The sequence below is a fragment of the Nipponia nippon genome, unplaced genomic scaffold, assembly GCF_047370975.1.
Source record: "Nipponia nippon isolate SJK-2023a ecotype South Korea unplaced genomic scaffold, ASM4737097v1 scaffold_6, whole genome shotgun sequence".
NCBI classification, from domain to species: domain Eukaryota; kingdom Metazoa; phylum Chordata; class Aves; order Pelecaniformes; family Threskiornithidae; genus Nipponia; species Nipponia nippon.
In genome coordinates this window covers 70737307-70754850 of record NW_028262380.1, presented here as the reverse complement: position 1 = coordinate 70754850, position 17544 = coordinate 70737307, and the positions used below count along the sequence as shown (strand labels likewise).

The window sequence follows — 17544 nt, the reverse complement described above, 5'->3', positions numbered from 1 at the left end:
CTGTGTCTACAGAATAATGTCATAACAAGATATCCAACCAGCAATCTAGAAGATATCTTAAATGGCCTCTCTAAAAAATGCACTTCAAATACAGAAGGGTAGGTAGTTCATAAATTGTGAATAGCTACTAAACTGTTATGCAAATGTCTTTTCAGGATGGGAACTTTAAACAAGAGAGCAGTGATTCTATTGTCCTAGGGATTTGTTAAAAAAAAAAAAACCAAACACACATAATTAGATAATATTCAAGACCTGCATATTATTCTAAGCTATTCAGAATCTAGGTTTCGGAGGGAATACAGAAAACTTCACATTTGTTTTAATCACCACTACAGATTCTAATTCCTAATAATTTGCTATGAAGAAATGGAGAGTAATTAAAGACAGCCTTTAATACTGGGAGAGAAGAGAAGAAAATTTAACAAAAGGTAAGCATTCTGAATGAACACTAAAAAGGGAAGAACAAACTTTTCTTCTATTTTAATTAAAAAGTTTTTTGCTTTTTCCTTAAAAAAGTAAAAAAATAAAAAGTATTTTGAAAAATTATTGTTCTAACCATAGTTAGTTATAATTAAAAGCCATCCAAAATTGCAATGTAGTATTTAGCAAACTGCATTTCAGGTAGTGACTGTTCAGCTGGAGGTTCATCATACATAAAATTAAACCCTCCAAAATTAATAATAGAATGCATTTTACTGATTTGCCTAGAGTGAAAGATTAGTTAGTTCCAGCCCAGTCTTTGCTGTGATCTCATTATAAATTCCTGAAAGAAAAATATATATCCTTTTTGTCCTGCTGAATGCAGGGCATTCATTTCCTGTTGCTGCTACTGCTGTTATCTACTGGAATGGTTTTCACGCAGGTGGTACATATATTGCCATGCACAGGCCTGGCAGCAGTTTGACATGCAGGGCAGGTATTTCCTATGCCTTTCCTTCTTCATTATAGTATGGGAACAAACCTTATTACAGATCTTTCATAAATTATGTGATCTAGAAAGCCAAGAAGTTTGACTGTAGGTTTGGGATGGCCCTAAATCACTCTTTTAACGAATATCTCTATTTTAAAAGGCTACTCACGGGACTGTCCAGCTTCCTATTTCAATCTCATGAAATTCCCATTTCACTCTCATGCTCCAGGCTGTACCTACCCCCTTCACTGCAACACATCCTCCCATTTCCTCCCTCCTGAAATGAGAGGACACATAAATCTAATCTTAGCACATTAAATCTTCCAGCTATTTTATCTTCACCAGGACTTGATTCTGTTTTCAGTCATTCGAAAAACATTTTTCCTAATGAAGACCCAGCCCTCTGGGAAACGAGACCCAAATTTCCCATCGCAGCTGTCACTCATTCAGGTACTCAGCACATACCATCACCCAAGACAGGTCCGGGTCATGAAGGAGAAGTACAGAGAGCAGCCTATGAGTGCCAATTAGTGTTCAGATTCAAGCTGACTCAGCTTCAGTGGTGAGAGACAGTCCAAGTTTTTTGTGTACCAGCAATTTTCTGCTTTCTTATGCCTATCCTCTAGCTATTACTGTGCTTCACTATTAAAATCTTTTTTCTTCCTCAACTCCAAATATAGCTACTGCTTCCTTAGGCTCCTGCCTTTTCTTACTTTTTGTATTACAGGCTAATGATCTGTCAACTAACATTAAATTATTTGCTCTCCTAATTGCCTATTTTCAAACAATAGATTGTGGAGCAAGGTGGCTACCTTAGCACATTCCCTGTATATTTCAAAAGAAGAAAGAGTTGACACATTAGAAATGAAAGGCTCAAACCCCAAGAGAACCCTAGTCCTACTTATTACTCACAAAAAATATTTCATCCACAATACTAAAATATTTTATAAAATTTCTGTAGTATTTATTTTTTCATCCCCTTCCAGTATCAGTTACATTCATTCTGAAGCGTATGAGGTTTTCTCATTTTCAGATCAAACATTCAAAGCATCCTGAAAATTTAATACCACCATAATGCTGTATTTGAAAACAGAGAAAAATACAATTGAACCCACTGATATTTTTTCCACCTTGTAAGAATTCTTCTTGTATGCCAATAAAAAAAAAAAAAAAAATCCAACCCACAGACAGCTGACCAGGTTACCAGTTTGATATCAGTTCTCCTATATGACCCAGGGGCTACACAGATAACATACTTCAGAACTAAAACTTGCCAAAAGTTAAAGAGCCTCAGCTGATGAGGCTCTCCCTTTCTAGCAGGGAAAACACAGAAAGCAGAGGTGCCAATGGGATGCACGCATACAGGAAACAAGGTCCCCTACCTGTCTCCTCCAAATCCCGTAATTATTTTTCTTGGATGGCTTTTTGCTTGTATTTTCTTCAACTCTTCCTGGACTCTACAACGAATCAATTCCACCAGCGGAGCACTCTGATTACCTTGAACCTCTGAACAGACTGAAGGTGGAAAAAGACATGGAAAAACACTGACTAAAGACCTGCTGGCACCTCAAAAGAGACACACTGGAGTGAGCCAAATAAAGCTCGCTCCTCTCTTTCAGACCTTTCAGATTTACAAAACAAATTTGCTCCAACACTCCACTGAAAGCTTTGTCCTCATTTCACAAATGTGCTGCAGTCTGACAGAAAAGAATGTGTGGGTTTGGAGAATAGAAAAATGAAACCTTGCATCGTCACAGAGCACTTAGAGAGGCTACGAGAAAATGGTATAACGTCAGTTATGGTAAAGCTGTGGCATTGAAACCATTCACAGCACTATTCCTTCCTTTTTGCTCAACCTTTATCTCTTTATCAAGTAAGCTACCTCAACAGAGAAGAAAAACCAAGATTGAATGACACTGAGTTAAACCTAGTAACATCAAATATTTATGATTTCCTCAAGGAGGTAATATCAAACTTTGTAAAAACTTTTCACAAATTATCAGTACAGAGTGATAGTTCTACCAAAATTATCTTCCTGGTAAAAAATAAAACTCATTTTAAAGGCTAATATGGCAGATGGATTAATGCAGAACATTTCTTAGCCTTCAATCATGTGTTTTAGTTATTATACTCTAAAAAACTCAGCAAAGATTCAAAGCATCCTCAAAGTTCTTAGTGATGTGTGACGTAAGATACAGAAAGCCTAAGAATATTTCAGCTATGCCTAATATTTATTTCTCAAGATAGGCAGAAAAATAAAATACAAAATAACCAGGTAGACCTTAAGCCAATGTAGGTAACCTAAAACCTTTAATGACTAAAAAAAAAAAAATCCTAAAATAAGTTTCACATTAAAAAATAGTTAACTTTAAGGTAACTTCAAACTTCCTTTTGAATAGCAGTTAATTACTAACAAAAATATCTACATCTGTCAACAAACAACAATAACTGGATATAACTTCTCAAAAACTTAATCACAAGATACTTCATCACTAACTTAATGACATAATCAAGAGATGATGAAGAAACACTTGCACAAACCAGCCATTTTGTCCTTGAATCCATAAGTGTGACAGATCACCACCATTACAGACCACACAAGTGGCAAAAGATACCTTGATGGTACAGGTGCAATGTTATAACGAGACGTATAGCACAATCTCGTTGGCGTGACATCTAATGCAAGGTCAGGGTTTGTCATCTGCAAAGAAAGGCAATGCCTCTGTTGCTCTTTCATACACGTTTCATTTTCATGATTTTTCTTTTTTGTTGGGTTGTTTGTTTTTTTTTTTTTTGGTTAGTTGTTTTTTTTACACACTTGTAATCAAGAACATTAAGATCTGACTGTAGTTGCTAACAGCACTATTGGCCTCTTTGCATAAAGTTTGTGAGAGGGCAAGTCACGCAAATATCCATCACTGTATGCTTGCATTCCCAGTAGCGTATAGCACTTCCCTAATCAAGGAAAGTGAGCTATGATCATACCTCATGACTTCAGTCTGAATCATGGAGTTATGGCTCTTCCACAGAACCCACTGTGAGTGAAACTTAGTGAAAAATAAACACATATTATTAGACAATGCCTTGCTCACATGCTCAGACTCACATTTTCTAAGTGATTAACAATAAAACCAGATAGACCCTAACATTAAGATTTAAAATGTTACCTATTAAACTGAGAAAAGCACCTCCCATTCTGTCAGAAACTCCAAATTTGCTATGGTTACAGGGAGGTGACAAAACCAGAGGTGCCAATGGGAAAATAGGTTCCCTGTCCATCTCCTCCAGCTGCCTTAGTTTTGGGTTTTTTCCGTAGATTTCTTCCCTCCACCCAAGTATTCTACACAGTTTTGGGGGATCACCCTTTTAAAGCACATTTCCTTTTAAGAAGGAAAGAGCTTGAAAACGTAGTTCTTCAAAACAGAGGCAGGTACTGCACAAAGGCAATCGCTAAAAATTATTTAAAAAATGAATTCCAGTCCAGCCTCAGCGAACAGAGTTAGAATTTCACTAGGAATTAAGTGGCTCCAATATGAATTTGAGGTTTTTGTGTTATCTGTAAAATGGGGTGCCCATTCTGCTCATGCATGTCATTTAAAAAAAAAAAAAAAAAAGTAGTTCTCTTCCTTCTCAACGTGGGAACAGGGGAGAAAACTTCCCTTGTGGTTCTATATATAACTGACTGCAATTAATAGTGATACCTTCAGGAATTTCAAACAGCTCTGAGAGGTCTGACTACTTGCACAACTCCCTGTGCAAAGATCAGCCATGCTGCGAGTTCGCTGGCCGCTGGGCAGGGTCGGGATCTGGCTGAGTACATCAGCCACCTTCCTACCAAGAGTGATGGACAGAGTGTCAGGTAATCATGAAAAGCAGCAGGCCACCGCTCTCTGCCCCTTTATTTTTGCAACAGTTTTTCAAGTCACTTCATCCTTTCCCTGCGAGCCAAAGCCAGATGTAATACTGTTTTTACTGCCATGGAGAAAAATAAAAGAGATGCCATTAGTCTTTAATTTAAGGTTTACGACACAGAAAATTTTAATAGGAGTTAAATTAACTATTGACATTTATCACAATAATTTGTTCTGCAGCCTCTGACCTGCAAGACAATAGCAGGATAATAAAGGCTTCGGGACATGACTGAGCTGGGAGAAGAAACCTTCAGTTATCAGATGCAAGTAAGCAGCCTGTCAAATGTGAGACTTCTTGTTTTACAGACAAAGAAAATCCAGTGGTGACTATTTTACCTTTGAGATATGTTCACACACAACCAATCACATCAACTTTCATATCCATTCATTTCACAAGTATATGCAAAATGAGGTCCTGAAAAGCCTTTTTGGAGGAAGAAAGCTAAAGTGCTACTGACCATCATGGCATACAAAACAGCCAGCATGACATCCTCAGGAGAAAAATGCTTAAAAACTTTAAAGATGATTTACAGATGTAAGCTTAGCTTCAAAAATACTTACCATATGAAGCAATTATGTTTTAAACAAATTTTAGGCAGGGTAATATAAAGGAGATCTGAGACAGTAATAGACAGAATCTTTTTGACTTAATGGTTTATTCCAAGTATATTGTGAAAAACTGGAATATTGTGGCTTTCCTTTCAAAATCATTTTTAACACTAGCTATTAATAACACGTTGCAGACAGGCAGGTCTGTATTCATCCAATGTAATTTCACTGGATTTTGCATCATAGGTAGGTAATTATAAATGCTTTTTTTTTTATATACTAATAAAAGGATAATACCACAGCATATCACTGCTAAGAGCCTCCATTCTGGAATTTTCTAATTAACATGTTGGTATCATATCAACATGACAGAGCTTGTGCAGCCCAGGAGCAAAAATATGCTAGTAAATATGCTCCTCTTACCGTACAACCCCTGTGGCTTCGCATTCCTGCGGGAAGCCTCATCTATTAGCATGACTCTACACAGAACTTTATACCCAGATCCTTGCCCAAAACTGTTCTGTAAAAGGATGGCCCCACCGAAGCTATTAGCGTAAACTGGCTTTAACATCACAGGGCAGGATAACTACGGCATGCCAAGCCAAGCACTAGCTGACTTTTTCACAAGAACATTTTCCCAAAGAATGGAAGTGAAAGAGACAGATTTTAGCACTAAATCCTGTTATTAGGCACTGAGCAGTATTTTTTTAAAATATACTCTTTCCTAATTATACACTCATGTGGAGAGGTCAGAATGATGAAGCAAATCACACAGGCCTTAATTAGACAAATTGTACTGAATTTAAGAGAAGTTTTGCCTCTCTAAGAACTCAAGACTCAGATATTTCTTCCTGCACCCAGAAGTTGATCATTATTTTTCCCTTGAAGCCTGATTAACTGCTCATATAATGTAACTTTTTTTCTGGCTTGTGTAACTGAACTCCTTTTCATGTGTGTCTCGTCATTTTTATTACCTGAGCTATTGGCAACAGCATCATCCTGCCTCAGCAATTTCTAGATATTAAATAAATGTTGCACGAAAATATGTTTCTCTTTATCTGTTTTAAATTTCTTGCCTTTTAATTTCAATATCCCTTTGCTCTTTTGTTATAAGAAAGAATAAAAGTTAAGCATTTGATTGAGCTTCTCCAGGCCAGTTCATATTTCATACACCGCTAACATCTTTTACTGTGTCCTCCTTCCTTAACTAGGTCAGGCAAGCCTTATAAATGTCTCTCTGCTTGGTAGCCCCTTTAATAATTTCCATTGCCCGCTGAATTTCTGCCACGTCCTTCTGCTGTAACGCAACTAGAAGTGAACGTAGCATTCAAGGTTAGGAGAAAGATATGCTTCTGTTTAGATAACGCCAATTACATATTTCTTGCGTTATTTTGTGTCACCATCTAATATAACCCACTACTTCACTTGCTCCGATTGCTACTGCAAACCCTGTCCCCACCCCTACTGAACTGACCCCAGGTGCCTCATAACTGTGCGTCACACTTCCATAAGCCAACATATTTTAGTGAATTCAGTCAAGAGATGAAAACCTAACAACAAAACACTCCAGCTCGGACTGTCTTCTACATTTGGTGTTTTACCACCCCACCCACAGAGAGCCCATGGCGCTGGCTGTGGTCCCTAGACATCACCATACAAAGAACAGCAATTACTTCACCCTGGAGGCACTGCAAACCCAGACCCTGCCCAGGCAAGCGCTTCTACCCATACACAAGAATTAAGTTACACCTGTGTCCAGAAGCCTGCTAGGGTGAGGGTCATTTATTTCTGTTCCACAATTTTGAACTACCTATCCCTATGCTCGCAATGTGGCATCTGGTCTATTTGCATCACTTCCTAACGTATTCATTATTTCTATTACATGGGTGCCCATTTCTCTTAACATAGAGGTTACCTTTTTTACACTAACAAGGCAAAAATGTTACCTAGGATTACAGCTTCTCTGCCATAAATTATTTATCACTCTCAAGAGCCTGTTTGCTTTAGCGGTAAGGAAAAAGGGTTGTTTACCTAACGAAGGAGCAGCCCATGTCAGTAGTTTTCAACACAGATTTATATAAAAAAAAAAAAAAAATTCCAATACTCTTACCATATTGGAAAATGCAGAAGTATTTATCGTTTTATTTAGGAGTGTTTACTTTCAGGTTAAGACACTGTTTTCTCAAGGTGCTCAAATTTTTTATTTGTTTTTGATTCATATCTTGTTTCCCAGTGTGGTAGATTAATGCAGAAATATATATAGTATGCTATATTTAACCCCTTTGCTGCCCTCTGCTAAACATATTATAATACAGTATTTTCATTCAGCACACCACTGCCCTTAAACCTGCTCCAGAGTTTCAGGCATAGCCTAAAGGGTCAGTAAGGCCTGTCTCATATTGACCTCTAGCAGCAAGCCCAGCGCTAAACTTGAGGATGGAAATGGTGTCAGGAGTAGCAGCTGCCCCCCAGCCTGCCCACTGGATTCACGGCTGGTCTCGTCTGGCACAGGTGGACTTGAAGTTCCTTGAGACCAGCCAGTTCTTAAAATGCCAGATTTTCTAAGCAATATTACAACAAAACTGTTACCTACAAATATATATTTTAAAATTTTAAAACTTTTTTTTTTTTTTAATTCCTCTCTTCAGGAGGGGATTTGGGGGGATTTGGAGGGGGGGGTACGCTGGTATTTTTGCTGATCAATAACTCAAAAGCAGCTAATCCACTGCATTTTAGACACACCATCATACATCTCGGAGATCCCACAGCTGGAGATGATCAGATGTTCATCATCTGATGACAGATCATTTGCAAAAGCAGGACCTTAGCTATGGAGCAATCTGCCAAGAGAGATCACACTTGGCCCTATTGCACTTCATTCTCAGAGATCAAAATCCACACATTGTTTTTGAGGAAACCTCTCCCAGAAATAGCTAGCTAAATATAACAGGAGAAAAAGAGCAAAGGAAGTGCAAAGTCATTGACCTCATTGCGTTATTACCTCTCATGGCGCTTCCTCACATCTAGTTTTGTAAGGCTTTTCAAATGCTTCAGTGAGAAATTCTTTTGAAATATCATGGACTGGATTAGATTTGTAATATGTGATGAAAAATGAAAGGTAGGTACCTAAAGAGAAGAAAATGCAATTAGACGCAGGTGCCCAGCAGCTGCCTGAGAAGTCAGCAGATATATAATTGGGGCAGTAGACAGCAAGGCAACATCTAAACCCCCTCCAGTAGGATAAGATGTGGATGGCTTACTGTATCAGACACTTTTCTTCTCTTCTACAGCCTCACTCTGCTCAGGTTTCAGGGAGAGGAAATCAAGGCACTTGGATTAGGAATAAGCAGTGGCACTCCCTGGCCAGATCAGCAACCTGCATGGTCAGGAAAGAGACAGAGATGTCAGAGCACACTGGGGGTCCACCATTTACCTTTTTTTTCCTTCCCCCTTAGATTACTTGCAGTTTTGTTTTAGCCGACAGTACTTGGAGGGTACAGTTAGGTATGTGTCTAAGGCTATAGATCTCCAGCGGCAAAAGGATGAACAATCCCATAAGAAGCAGCTCAGTGAGCAAGGACCAGAGTAAAGAGGAACCTAAGAAAGCGCAGGCAGCTGTGTATAGGACCCCTTTCTTTATAGAAAAAGAAACGTACTGAAAAGGAGCATTTTTGACATTCAAAAGTGATGAAAGAGTGAAGCTAAACGATCAATAAAGGAACTGGTGGAATTCTTGATTTTTTTGTTTGTTTTGCAAACTTTTATTGGTTTTATGCAGAACTCTCCCAATACCTGCTCTGGAAAAATCCTCAGATTATTTTTTTTTTTAACAATTTTGTTTTAAAATACAAGAGAAACTTTTTGAACTCATAGAACCTTTTTTCTTTTGGAAAAAAGGAAGTAAGTGTGTTGACCAGACAAGAATGAAACAGAAGTCTTTTTGTCATTCTGTACCTGCTGACTGTTGCTGGTTTTCTTTCATAAATATTCACCATCCACTAAAGTCCTCTTTGTAAATCTAAGAGAGGAATTCTGGGGTTTGTGTATGAAAAAAATAGATTTGGATACCACTGAGAACAGAAGAAGCCAATCAGAGCCGCTGTCTATGGCAGCTGTCATCTCCATTTTTGTTTCTGGAAAAGAAAAAAAGACATTTGCCTTTTGTGGAAATAACTATACAGTTGCCATCCAGAAACAAACAGGTATCGAAGTGATGAAACCTAGCTTTCTGGGGCAAGCTCACACTGTATTGCATTACGGACACCCAGGCAAGTGCCAAGTAACTTGGTGCACCAAATGACACAGCAAGAGCTGTACAGAAGTTTCCTTAAAATCATATGAGCACAGTGAAATGGTGTCGATGAGCTGAACTAATTAGTTCTGGTTCAGCACTAGGCATACATGCCTGTAGTTCTTCAAGGGAACTCTACGCACTGGTGCGTTGCGTGCGGTAGCCACTTCCTTGGAAAGTGTTTGTGGGAGAAGCTGCACTAGCACGATTTACCAGGCAGTTTAACTGTTCCCACTGGTGCCACTGTTTTCCCAACCAAACACATCGCTGGTTTCAGTGGGAGCCAGTTTACACCAATACGTGGAGCTTTTAACCAGCCCACCCTACAGACACAAATATTTAGGACCAAACACTCTCAGCCTGAGCAAAAAGAAATAGAAGATGGAAAGGACAACTCCAACTCAGCCACCCTGCAAGTAGCAACAGCCAGGCAGGACATTTGTTTGAACAAACAATTGCAGTCATTTGGAAGACAAGATTTCACGCTGGCTGTCAGCATTTCTCTATACAGCAGGCACTGGGAACACCCTCCAAATTGCTTTATTCACCATCAAGAAGAGAAAGGTCACAGCCTGTCCCTGGGCTGGTTGCCATGTAAGAGATGCTGGGCAGGATGACCAGAAACTAGAAGTCCAGATACACAGGTGGATAAGAAAGGAAAAGCAAGAGAGAAAGCCAGCTCAGGAACCCAAAAGGGACAGAGTCCACTAAACTTTCTCAGATCCTTGAATGCCACAAAAACATATGACCTAAAGAGATAAGATCATAATATATTTCTTAACACAACCTTAAGGAGGAGGTAGCCTGATTTGCGGAATGACACAGTGGAAATGGAGAGTCTTAGGTCCTCTACATTTACAAACCCAAATCAGTCAGTCTATTTTATAGCCCAAAGAGAATACAAATAGTAATGGTGCAGTAATCACTTCTGCACAAACACCTCCATAATGAAATGTATAAATCTATATTATTCATTTGAACTAAAAGAAATGAAGAGTATCTTACAACCTCGTTTTAAGAAAACACTGTCATACAATCAATCTTCCCCTGCTTTGCAATCAAGAAGTTTGCTCTGCTTTGGTTTTTCTGAACTGGCAGGAGACCATTACCTTGTGACAACATTCTTCCATTTACATCTCACCTCTTTGGAAACTGTAGAAATACTCCATTGGCCAGAATTTACCAGTAAATATTGATTTAAGATGGAAAAAAAAAAATCCCAATAGCCATCATCATTTAAGCCATCTAACTTGAGCAGAAGCATACTTCTTGAAAGAGACTTATTCTAATGAAGAACAGTCTGACAGAGAAAGAAATCTTTTGTAGAGTTAAAGCATGCTTGCTGCTAAATAGCCTCTTTGTATAATTAGGATTTGCAAAGTGGCAAAACACAATCCAATTAAGTGAGTTAGGTTCATGTGATTAACATCAGACTGGCAGTATTGCTCTCATAGTTCATCAGTAGCTTTACTAATTAGGACATCGCTAAGCAGAGACATCTGACCTTGCCTCAGCCAGTTCAGATTATGGTTTACCCTTCTGAACCCTGCATCAGCCTCACTGCTTGCTTCTTTCCTTTCTTCCCTTGCTGATGGAGGCTTTCCTGTGATATTCTGTTCCTTTTGAAAGTCGCCCTACCAGTCATCAACCATCATCAAATAATTAGTGCCTCTCTGCTCACTGACTGAGGAACAAAAAACTGAAAAAAAGATAAAAGGGGTTTCGACAGGGATATTTTTCTGCTCATACTCTGAATTTGCTACAATATTAAAATCAGTGCAGGCTGAGTAGAAAAGCAGCCAGGAAGCAATTTTAAGTTTCAAGTAGCAAAAAATGGAAATTATCTTTGCTCGCCAAATAGTAACCTCAAGTGGAAATGGCGTCGAGTGGAAATCGTGTCACAAATGTTTCTCAACAGCAACCCAGTAATCAGAACAGAGAGGTTACCGCAGGGGAACCAGTATCTGTGACTCCAGTCTTGGCAGCATCCCTGACCCATGACAAAAGGACAAACCATAGTCACCAATTGCTTTGCTTCATCTTCTGCTGCAGGCAGCTTCCTTTCCTGTGCCGCTGTGGGTGTGACTGCAGCACTTGCTATCAAGGGCCAATTATTTCTGCTAAGTAGAAAAGCAGAAAGATTTTCTACATACTGTCTTACACATTACAGCTTTCTGGTTAAGTGCCCTTAAAATGACAGCCAACAGAATAAGAGTTTGGCAAGTACACTCAACTTTGTGATGGCGATGAAGCAGTAACTGATAAACACAATATAAAAGCTCTAAGTATCAAGAGAAAAATATTATCAATTTAAATTTTCTCTAAAGTAATTCAGCACATCACATGGTAGGTAGCATAAACAGAATTGCTTCATAATATATAGAACTTATAGAGTACAAAGAACTCCTATTGGTATCAGTTTTTCTATTTGACATTCAGAATTCTTCTCTATATACTTCCTAGCAATTACTGCTATGCTACAGATATAAAAATACAGAATAAAAATTAACTGTAGATCTTCGAGGATAAACCCCAGCAGCCTAATGCCAGTTATTACCAAAATGTACCTATGATATCAAAAAGACAGTAATAAATGTGTTAGGGACAGGGAGACAAACGATGAATTAAGCAAATTAGTGGAAAAATGAAACCTCTAAATACAAATGAAAACTAATTATGGGATTAGAAAGGATTAAGTGACAGAGCCTGTGATGACAGGGAACTTTATAGTCCCCGAGATCCCTTTTTGTCCTGTATTTCCCATCTTTCCAGGAAAGATTCTAGCAAATTTCACTGCTGCATAGATCTCTCAGCAGTCTGTTTAGTTTCTCATCTAGCCAAACTCTTTTACAGCTGATGTAAATAATTTTCCAAAGAAAGTACAAGCAGCATACCATGCACTCTACTCCATTCCCTCCTCTGCTTTACCCTGCTCTGCTTCCTCTACTCCTTGGTCTATGTCACTTGAGCCATTAGAAACACCAATGCCAAGGATGGTAAACCTTGTAGCTTAGGTCCTGACTAACTTGATGCCAGTGAGTAAATCTTCACTTGTTTCCTAGACCAAGGCATATTTTCAGATACTATGGCAGTGCCTCAGAATATTGCTGCAGTAGTGAAGCTTGTCAGAAAGCTTCTGTGTAGGTCTCCACAAGAAAAACAGATATTAAAAAAAAAAAAAAATCCATTCCCTTTGCTCTCCAGTAATATCAAAAAAGCACCATAAACGTTAATTCCAATTCTAGTTAACACCTGGATGCAGAATTCAAGGGCAACGAGTTGTACATCATTCACATTTCAGTGACAAAGAAACTGCTTAAGCTAAAATGCTTCACTTGCACTCTATCAATTTCTCTAATAAATAAGTCAAAACAAATCAGTCTGCTTTTCAGACAGTTGACTATACATTTTGAAAGTGTTGAACAGTTTAATTTCCAGTGGGGGAAATGTTTTCTTTAAGTGTGTGCCCACATACACAAATATATACCTGCAAAATATATCTTGGAATGACATTGAAAAGAAAATTAATTTCCGGCTGGAAAACAGATGAAGACATAGACATAGGTAACATGATATACAAAACTACTTACTATTTAATGTGGGGATTTTTTTTAAGCATGTTCAGTGCTGGGCATACCAGTTCACACTTATTGTCCTGAATGCTGGCAGATGACGATGTTTGGGTGAGCAAAATGATCCCAGAAGCTCCCCTTTCCGCAGAGACCCGTGCACAGGGATTACAGGGTGACTGGTTTACTGTGCGCCTTTGCTTGCAAGTTCATTAAAGGATCACAGCGCTTGCTGTATGACAAGCACATTGTGGCTATTTCTGTTGCCACCAAGGAGCAGAATTAAGGCTGTGTGGATCCATTTACAATGTGTTTTAACCTCAGATTTCATTTGAGTTATATCTTAAGTTACATCATTTAACCTTATATCTATATAATTTATAATGAATTGTATTTGGGATAATTAAACTTAAACAGACAACTCTGTTTTAAATCTTAGAGTTACAGTTAGAAGATAAGCCAATCTAAGAGTTTTTGAACTGATATTTCTAGGATATTGATCCCAAGCCTATTGACCCACACCATTTGCAAGAGGCTTCGGGTCAGGCTTACAGTTGCCAAGATTTCAATAACTTCACCAGAGACAACTCAGGAAAGAAGGGATTTGAAGGCTTCCAGGGATCTGTCTTTGGCTGAGGTAACTGCATACACAAATGCAGGCCAGCTACTGATCAGGTGGGCCTTCGTAAAAGAGAAGGTGGAAACCATCAGTAGGAAAAAAGGGACTCGCTTTTTGAGCTACCTTTCAAGAGACATCCTTACAACAAACTGAATGAAAGTAGGATGAAAGACTGCTTGCTTGGATCTGAAAATATGGATCTAAGTCAACTAGACATAATACAACCAATTCTTAGACTTTCAAGACAAATCACCCCTTAACCGGGATCCAGATAAATCAGTCCTTCCCGTAGTGTGTCCATGGTGTTCCTTTGTTTCTGATCTTCTGAGCACAATGGTGACTCCTAGCCATCTGCTTCTTTCCTCTGTGTTCACATTACCTGTGATTTTCTGCTCTAAATCACATTGTTGTAACTTTTTCTCCCCCTTCTGTAAAGAGCAGGATTTTGAAAGTTTGGTGGAAAGAGTTTAGTCCCTCTTTGTCCCCTACTGTCCCACTACCATCTGTGACAACTGCCACAACTAACCACCTCCCACCACCATCTTCCCCCTCTCACCAGGTCCACAGCAAGCAGGTAGATGGAGAGTGATGGGTGGCCTGGTACCTGGCACAGCCTGGGAATGTTGGTCAGAATTACGTTTTCCAAGAATGGATGCATGAAACCCAGCATTGATCCACATGAGATGGGAAGCTTAAGGAACTGAAGGAACAATACATAGGGACTGGAGTTCACTAAGGGAAAAAGAAAAGGTTGGAGAATTGAAACTTCACTGTCAATCAGGTTACAATGCACGGCTTACCCAGTCCTCAACATAGGGCTCTCTTACTCCTCTCCGTGTTCCCCACCATGCCTCTCAAACCAGACTTCCCAGAGGTATTTTCTGCTCAGCTCCATATCGCTGCTCCACGTATGCCACAACAGCCTTCTGCTGACCCTCTCATCCTCACATTGGGCATCACAGCCCGACAAGCCTGACAGCTTTCTGGCTGTCTCCACAGAAGCTATAGTTTGGCTCCTTCCTTTGACAAGAATTGTAAAATACCCAATTGCACCAAATCTCCAATAAATCTGCTTGAACAGAGCTCCAGAAGAAGAGAGTATGGCCAGAAGGAAGAAAAAAAAAAAAAAAAAAAAGAACTGATAGTAACCCTAACCACGTACAATTTCCTACCATGGGTGACACTGCTAAATGAGGATTTGCATCTGAAAAGGAACTGTTCAATTAATTTTCATGAAATACAGTCCCTAGTTGCAGACACCACTGACCTTTCACCTGGATATTAACTTTACGGGGAAATATTCCTTTGACACCACATCTTGAGATAACCAAGAAAATCTCATATTTTCTTGTTATATTTCCACTTGAAATATTCTGCCCACAAATGCAACTCATATCTATAGATCTTGTGGGAAATGAACAAATGTGCCTTTATTGCATTGTCAGAAAACAACCATTGAAAGGAGTGCTAAAAGTTAAGTGGTTTATATGGATGACAAGAAATAATTTATTGTATTCCTCAAATTCAGAGGACCTAGCCAAAAATCAGCTCACTGAAAACATCATAAGAGAAGATGATGGCCTAGAATAAATCTTTACTCTAATTTTATATGGTGACACTGCATTACTTCATAAGTTCTACTGCATGCATGTAAATTTAATCTATGCTACTTGACACTATGTGCACATGATACACTTAAGAATTATCATAAGGCACTTTGTGTTATTATGGAATATACATTCCATTGTAACCAATGGTAAATAAACCAATAGTTATAGGGTAAGGCATTGAGAATTTTGGATGGACATTTGTTTTAACATTTTCCCAATGAAAATGATACATAAACAGATCGATTTTATAACAAGCATTTAGTAGCAGAAATCTTCAACGTTTTGCAAGTTAAAAATGCTCTTCCTTGGAGAAACACGATTCTGTACAGTGTTTAGAAGGAGCTACAACCACCAGTGCCTACAATTCGGTATCAGTTCATATCACACAAACCTCACATTCCTCTCTTTTTGGCCCAAATAGGTGCACAATCTTTACCTTTTTATAGACCCTGATGTTTCAAAAACCCTAAAATACTAGCAGCACAAAGGAGCTGAAAATGTCTTCTCCCACCTTCCCTTGATCATTTTATACACAATTCTGATGAAATCTCGAAGAAAGTCAAGACTCACCTAAAATATTTTTTTGCAATGAAGCCTAGGACAGAGCACATTTGTATTTTCAGCTTTGTAATAAGTATTTCACACAGCATTAATGATCAGTTTAACGGGTGTTTGGCTTATACCGATCTTTCTGAAAGAAACTACAGCTTGCTTTTTTTTTTTTTTTTTTTTCCATTCCACAACAGCAAGTAATAATTATTAAGGAGGTTAGATAAGATGATCATAATGCTCCCTTTTGGCCTTAAATTACATCCCAGCTATGAATAAAACATTCCTATCTTTGATTACAGTTTGAAAGGACAACATTTTAATAGGAGATAAACCAGTTTGCTTAAGAATTTCAACTGAAAAGCAAAAATACTCTCCTCCCTCTACCTATCCAATACATTCTTGAATCCTTCACAAGAAAAACAAGCAGAAATGCAGGAGGGCACCTTATCAGCACTATACAGGTCTGTCCTCACAAGTTCTCCATCTTGCCAAGATTGTCCATTCACTTCCAGAGCTTTGGCCCTTGTAAAGAGCAAGTACAACAAAGGCCTTCAAAGTGTGTGTGTGGGGGAATCATTTCTGAGTTATACACTCATTTTTTCAAAATGACATAATTAGGTTTACCAAATGGAAATAACATCTCCTCTGGTCATGGTGTTCCTTTAAAAATGAACATTTTTTTTATTTGAAACATATGCATCAAAGCTAGTTTAATAGATGTTCTTCCTGTTCTCCGCTCCTCCAAAGAAGGGGTCAGTCATAGCATATGGAAAATCTAACATGTACTTACACTACACATTAACAAAAATAAAGTCCCAGATTATAAAGACGACCAAGGAACCTGAAATGGGACTTAAGAACTGGAACACCAAAACTGCAAATTGTCACAATCACAAGTCATCTGGCAGCTATCTGCCAGAGTGTAAAGTCCCACCACTGCTTTGAATTCACCTTCTCAGCACATTGCCCTAACGTCCGCATCTCGGCATACTCTCTCCGTCAATGCCCAAGTCCCTTGGAGTAGGGGAATCTCACATTGCGTTTGTACAACACCTAGAAGAATGCCTTCCTAATCTTTATCAGAGGCTCTGCTGTGCAAATTAAAGTCCCACTATATTTTTCTATATATACATATCTCTACCACTATATATTTTAATATATATAAAATTCATTCAATTTAAGCTCGCTGTATTTAAAGCAAACATAATATAAAGTGCATCTTGAGCTTTATTCTTCCACTTGCAGAATAACGCAACATAAGAGAGTGTAATGTAATGGATTAGTGAACCGAATCTCTGAAATGTGCCAGAGGTAGATCACATCTGTTATTAATAGTAGCAATCTGGCTTTTATAATGGCTTTCATAAAGAAGAAACCTAAATGCTAGTCAGTTTTAAACCGATAACAGCAACTATGTCAAATATGTTGGACTCGCTCTGTGCACGGTTGAAATGTGAGAATACAAAGGCACTAGCAGTGCAAAACGACCTCGTACAACCAGAGCATACCTTACCCAACTGGGAGATTGTACAC

General features: G+C 38.6%; 1 protein-coding gene across 1 annotated transcript in view; it reads right to left on the bottom strand.

Annotated features, from left to right (window-relative positions):
* Positions 1 to 8429, bottom strand: part of SLC7A11 (solute carrier family 7 member 11) — a 113469-nt gene extending 105040 nt beyond the window's left edge. Inside the window, exon 1 of the mRNA XM_087736048.1 lies at positions 8372 to 8429. The gene's annotated coding sequence lies outside the window, so the exon portion shown is untranslated. The remainder of the gene's footprint in view (positions 1 to 8371) is intronic.
* Between the last annotated feature and the right edge of the window lie 9115 nt (positions 8430 to 17544).